At 47.4% G+C, this 6,820-nt stretch overlaps 1 pseudogene; it reads right to left on the bottom strand.

Annotated features, from left to right (window-relative positions):
- Positions 1 to 6,341: 6,341 nt before the first annotated feature.
- Positions 6,342 to 6,459, bottom strand: LOC126102515 (5S ribosomal RNA; annotated as a pseudogene).
- Between the last annotated feature and the right edge of the window lie 361 nt (positions 6,460 to 6,820).

Raw genomic sequence — 6,820 nt, 5'->3', positions numbered from 1 at the left:
CTGTTTGAGTTCGATAGAGAGGTGACAGTAGCGGAGGGAGCCAGAAACATTTGCGCCGTCCATGAGGATAACGCCACTGCACAGAACACGATAAGAAATGGTTTTAAGGAGGATCGTTTTTACGTTAGTGACTCTCCACGTTCAGGAATACCTTAGGGTTTAACTCATTAACCCAAAATGATCCACGTCGTTGTACTCGAGAATTGGCAAATGTGATGAACTGTGATACTTACACCATCGTGCAACATTTGCATGTAATGGGCAAGATTAAAAACTCGGGTATGTGGGCTTACATGCTCTTAGCCAAAATCACAAAAGCCATAGGTACAACTATGCTTGCTCGTCATCAGTTAGCTCATGAACAAAACAGACTATTCCTGTCCTGTATCGCTACTGCTGATGAAAAATTGTGTCTTTATGATAGCATAAGGAAAAGAAAGGAAAGACTGAGCCCAAAGAAAGCAGCAACGCCGCGCACGAAGACCTGCATGCATCCACAAAAGATAATGTTATGCAACTGGTGGAACAGTCACGGTGAACGACTTGCTTCCCAGAAGTGTAGCCATCACTGCTGACATCTGTTGTCAACAACTGAGAGGTCTTGCAGACGCAGTCCAGTAACAACGACCGGGAAGACTGCGTGAAGTGATAATACTCAACGATAATGCCCACCCGCATTCTGCTAAAGTGACATACGGGAATTCATTCTGCACCCACCTTGTTCACCTGATCTTGCGCCCTCAGATTACACCTTTTCCGCTATCAATAGAACAACCTTCAAGGGACTTCCTTTCTGAATGAAAATGCGCTGCGAACGTGGCTCAACCAGTTTTTCGGTTGAAAATCACGTAATTGCTACAGTCGTGGATTCGAAAAGTTACCACAGCGTTGGCAGACTGTTGTAAATAATGAAGGAGATACATATTATTGATGACCAGAATCTCTGTTATGTGTATCTGTTGTGTTTATTAAGCTTATGGAAAGACCTACGAACTTATGCACCAATGGAATATGTTATATGTTTCGGCTGTCCACACGGTTACATTTTTTATATTGTTTGTTAGGTTAGGGGTCGTGGTTACTTTCAGAAATCTTTCTGCTTGTGCACTGTGATAACATGTTACTCGTGATGGGCTTTTGAAATTGGTGAGTGGGTGGGAGGGCACAGGGAGTTGAATAATTTGCTTGTACTTGCATTGTGTGGTTCCGACGATTCCATGACTGTGTGAAACTCTGCTCATAGATACACGTTGTATCATTGTTCATGAAATATTCAACTGTTCCACCTTCTAATTTTAGGGTCCCTAGGCCGTTATTTTGAATTCGTTTTGTGTTACATGAGTTTGGATCCTTTCACAGCGTTATTTGAGAACAGAGTTCCAGAGTTCCACTACATATTCCAGAGTACTCAATTATTATTTCTTTTCCTTCTACTATGGCTTTCTCTATGTGACATTTTTCTTCAATTATTAGTATCTCTCGGTGGCCGTTACTGTCTTTACGAACTTTTAGGTGAGTTTAAATGTCGGTTTGTCTCTGCTCGATGTCCACAAGGCGTTCTGCAAATTTAGAATGACAGCTGTCGTTCATTAGGACCCTTCAGTGTTCCGTCTACCTAACCTTGAAATTTTTATCTGTTTGTCCGATGTAAATTGAGTTGCAGCCTTCGCATGTGAGCTAGTCGATGCCAGATGTGTTGTATTTGTCTGTGTTAGTGTTCGTAGTTGTCTGTTTGCCCTGTTATGCGATGTTTGCTTTGTAGATTATTTCAGTGAGTGTTTTGTACGTTGCCAACCCTCCGACCTGCTTTATTGTTGTAGGTGAGTGTATACCGTTTGTTTGTTATTTTGGATGCTTCTTATTATGTGTGGGTCTGTTCTGATTAACTATTTGTGCATTTTGTGTATTTTGTATGACAAGTATCGCTTACCTCTTTCTTTTAATTTTGTGGTTCAGTTTGTTTTATGTGTATTTGCAGCATGTCTCTGTTGCTCATTGTCGTAGTTATCCTCACTGAGTGGGAAACCTACGTGTAATTCAGTACAAAAACTTAATCTTCTGGTATAACGTACCAAGGGCGTTAAATAAGTAATCCAATACTTTTTTCTGAAAGCAGGTTACTTTTATTCAGGATTTCTTTCATCTTTTGGCTACAACACCCTGCTTTTCAACAAAATCACTGTTCAGTGCGATGGCCTTACGCCACGTTACTTGGGGGGCATGTGTGTCCCCATTGGGTTAATCTAGTGGTTAAAGTCGAAGCCAACGTCTTGCTGCATCAATAACCTCCCATCATCCACGTACTGGCTCCCTTCTTTAGACCAAACAGTTGGAATTTCTCTCCATTGCTTGCGGTTTTGTTTCTGGTTCGAAGTGATGAACCCATGTTTCATCGCCTGTGACGATGTTCAAATGGTTCAAATGGCTCTAAACACTATGGGACTTAACATCTGATGTCATTAGTCTCCTAGACATAGAACTACTTAAAGCTAACTAACCTAAGGACGTCATACACATCCATGCCCGAGGCAGGATTCGAACCTGCGACAGTAACAGCAGTGCGGTTCCAGACTGAAGCGCCTACAACCGCTCGGCCACAGCGGCCGGCGTGACGATGTTGGACAAAAATTGTGACGGAGAGCCTCATAACGCGCAAGAAATTCCACACAGATGGCCCTTCACTGCTCTTCATGGTCTTCTGTTAGCCGAGAGGAAACCAGTGAGCACACACGTTTGAATACCCCGACTGGTGCACGAGTGTGTCAGCATTACCAACAGAGGCGTCCAGTTGAGCAGCGAGTGTGTTTGTTTGTGATCTGTCAATCACCTCGAATGGGGGTGTCCGCTCGTCACAGCACTGCAGGAGTCACAGATTTGTCCGGCCGGCCGGCACGCGGCCGTTCGGAGAAGTTTACGCGACCTTGTTGCAGTGGGGAGAGGCGCTTCACCCAACGACTCACCGTGCTTTTACCCACCACCAGGTCTCCTAAGATATTCTAAAAGCTCCTTTGAATTCTGCTATATTCTTTTCCGCAAAAAAAAAAGATAATTATAGCCCTCTACTAGGAACACACCTTCGTTACAGTCGCCATTTTCAAGGCCACGTATAGCGCCGCCCCCTATCGTAGCTTTATGAAACCGACTAGGACTGAGGTGGGAATATTCCAGGATTTCCCTCAACAAATTCCGCATTTCCTAGACTGACATTGGTAGAGAAAAAAAATGTATTGCATCATTTACTGAACGCCCCTCGTATCAGTGGAGGCGGTGATCGCTGACCTAAATTAATTGGTGTCTCTGGGATCCTCCTGTAGACGATAGGATAGCTCCTAACGAAAGAAGTGAGATTTTTACTACTGGTGGGTCTGAAAGCTAGTGCGGCCCGCTGGACAGAGCTAGACCCAGGTGCCCTGTGTTGTGCAGACCCACATTTCGCGCCAGCTTACGGAGGTGGGCGCTAAAACAGATAGATTAATACACCGAATTTCGCCACGTTTTACCCAAATCTGTAATTACGCGATTCGTCTGTTTGAGCGCTGCACATCTCTATTTCCCCACTCAACCCACACAGTGTTCGGTTTACGGCAGATTCGGACATGTTTCCTGCGGAATCGTTCTACCAACGGTGCTGGCAGAATTGTCAGAATCTAAGCATGTCACCCAAACGAAGCAGAACTGTTTCATTTGCATCCAACAAGAAAAGAAAAGCATTATCTTTGGAATGTAAACTTAATATTATTAAAGACTTTGATGCAAAAATTAAAAATTTGTGAATTGACAAAGAAATTTGATCTATCAGATTCAACAGTCATAACAACTTTAAAAGGGAAAGAAAAAATTCTCGAAGCTGTGAAAAATGCTCAATTTATGAACTCAAGTATCCTTTTTCCAGGAGAGGTGGTTCTGTAAGGTTCGCGGAGGAGCTTCTGTGAAGTTTGGAAGGCTGGAGACGAGGTACTCGCAGAATTGAAGCCGTGGGGGCGGGTCGTGCTTGGGTGGCTCAGATGGTACTTGCCCGCGGAAGGCAAAGGTCCCGAGTTAGAGTCTCGGTCCGGAACACAGTTTTAATCTGCCAGGAAGTCTCATATCAGCGCACACTCCGCTGCAGAGCGAAAATCTCATTCTGAATTCAAATATTAATTGTAAACATCGTGGAAACAATGTTAAAATTATGGTTTGATAAGTAAGAGTGAAAAATTGTCCTCCTAATCGGAACACTCTGTGTCCTCAAGCTAACGGTTTTTGAGAGGTTGGAAGAAGCTAGGGAGGCGGTCAAAGATGAAATGTTTAAAGCTAATAGCGGCTGGTTTAGTCGATTTGAAAGTCGTTGTAACTGGCATACCGTTACAGAAAACGGAAAGGCGGCAAGCGCTGATAAGGAGCTCCGTCGCTTTATCCAGAGAGACTCAAGGCAATGACGGAAGACGGTGGCTACATCAGCCAAACCATACTCAACGTAGAGGAAACTGGTCTCTTCTCGAAGAAGATGCCTAAAAGAAATTCTAGCGCACGTGAAGACAAAACCTTTCCCGAAATCGTTTGGCAGTAATTGTTCAGGCTTGGTACACATGTCATTTATTACACTCCTGGAAATGGAAAAAAGAACACATTGACACCGGTGTGTCAGACCCACCATACTTGCTCCGGACACTGCGAGAGGGCTGTACAAGCAATGATCACACGCACGGCACAGCGGACACACCAGGAACCGCGGTGTTGGCCGTCGAATGGCGCTAGCTGCGCAGCATTTGTGCACCGCCGCCGTCAGTGTCAGCCAGTTTGCCGTGCCATACGGAGCTCCATCGCAGTCTTTAGCACTGGTAGCATGCCGCGACAGCGTGGACGTGAACCATATGTGCAGTTGACGGACTTTGAGCGAGGGCGTATAGTGGGCATGCGGGAGGCCGGGTGGACGTACCGCCGAATTGCTCAACACGTGGGGCGTGAGGTCTCCACAGTACATCGATGTTGTCGCCAGTGGTCGGCGGAAGGTGCACGTGCCCGTCGACCTGGGACCGGACCGCAGCGACGCACGGATGCACGCCAAGACCGTAGGATCCTACGCAGTGCCGTAGGGGACCGCACCGCCACATCCCAGCAAATTAGGGACACTGTTGCTCCTGGGGTATCGGCGAGGACCATTCGCAACCGTCTCCATGAAGCTGGGCTACGGTCCCGCACACCGTTAGGCCGTCTTCCGCTCACGCCCCAACATCGTGCAGCCCGCCTCCAGTGGTGTCGCGACAGGCGTGAATGGAGGGACGAATGGAGACGTGTCGTCTTCAGCGATGAGAGTCGCTTCTGCCTTGGTGCCAATGATGGTCGTATGCGTGTTTGGCGCCGTGCAGGTGAGCGCCACAATCAGGACTGCATACGACCGAGGCACACAGGGCCAACACCCGGCATCATGGTGTGGGGAGCGATCTCCTACACTGGCCGTACACCACTGGTGATCGTCGAGGGAACACTGAATAGTGCACGGTACATCCAAACCGTCATCGAACCCATCGTTCTACCATTCCTAGACCGGCAAGGGAACTTGCTGTTCCAACAGGACAATGCACGTCCGCATGTATCCCGTGCCACCCAACGTGCTCTAGAAGGTGTAAGTCAACTACCCTGGCCAGCAAGATCTCCGGATCTGTCCCCCATTGAGCATGTTTGGGACTGGATGAAGCGTCGTCTCACGCGGTCTGCACGTCCAGCACGAACGCTGGTCCACCTGAGGCGCCAGGTGGAAATGGCATGGCAAGCCGTTCCACAGGACTACATCCAGCATCTCTACGATCGTCTCCATGGGAGAATAGCAGCCTGCATTGCTGCGAAAGGTGGATATACACTGTACTAGTGCTGACATTGTGTATGCTCTGTTGCCTGTGTCTATGTGCCTGTGGTTCTGTCAGTGTGATCATGTGATGTATCTGACCCCAGGAATGTGTCAATAAAGTTTCCCCTTCCTGGGACAATGAATTCACGGTGTTCTTATTTCAATTTCCAGGAGTGTATATGGAAAGAAGTACTGTGGGAGGAATAAGAACTATCTTCCTCCAATAGAAAAAAAGTGGGTGACGTAAAAGCATAGCCCAGCAACGTCTGGAACGATTTCAACCTAATTTTTTATGTAAGAAACTAAACTCCTCCCGAACAGCCTATGAAGGCCCAACGGTACTGACCGGCCGCCGTGTCATCCTCAGCCCATAGGCGTCACTGGATGCGGATATGGAGGAGCATGTAGTCAGCACACCGCTCTCCCGCTCTTATGTCAATTTCCGAGACCGGAGCCGCTACTCTTCAATCAAGTAGCTCCTCAGTTTGCCTCACAAGGGCGGAGTGCACTCCGTTGCCAATAGCGCTTGGCAGACCAGATGGTCACCCGTCGAAGTATTAGCCCAGCCCAACAGCGCTTAACTTCGGTGATCTGACGGGGACCGGTGTTACAACCGTGGCAAGGCCATTGGCTAAATTTTTTATGTACACGGCTCATTATTTGTGTTATATGTAAAATTAGATACGGAGCTACCCATAGGTGAAGAAAATGAGTGTATGGCATTGTTGGCCGGGAGGCTCCATCTGGCGGAGTTCGGCCCCCAAAGTGCAAGTCTTATTTCTGTCGATACCATACATAATGAGCAACCGCGCGCCGGTGATGAGGATGAAATGATAATAACACAACACCCAGTCTCCGAGCGGAGAAAATCTCCAACTCGGCCGGGATTGGAACCCGGGTCGGCTTGCATGGGAGGCGAACATGTTACCACCCAGCTAAGCAGGCGGACACCCTTAGGTATAGAGTGGGGATTAGAAGAGGTGAGTTGCAAAA

Source organism: Schistocerca cancellata, chromosome 9, assembly GCF_023864275.1.
Source record: "Schistocerca cancellata isolate TAMUIC-IGC-003103 chromosome 9, iqSchCanc2.1, whole genome shotgun sequence".
Taxonomy (NCBI): domain Eukaryota; kingdom Metazoa; phylum Arthropoda; class Insecta; order Orthoptera; family Acrididae; genus Schistocerca; species Schistocerca cancellata.
The sequence above is the reverse complement of the archived record's forward strand: the minus strand, read 5'-3'. Positions and strand labels throughout refer to the sequence as shown.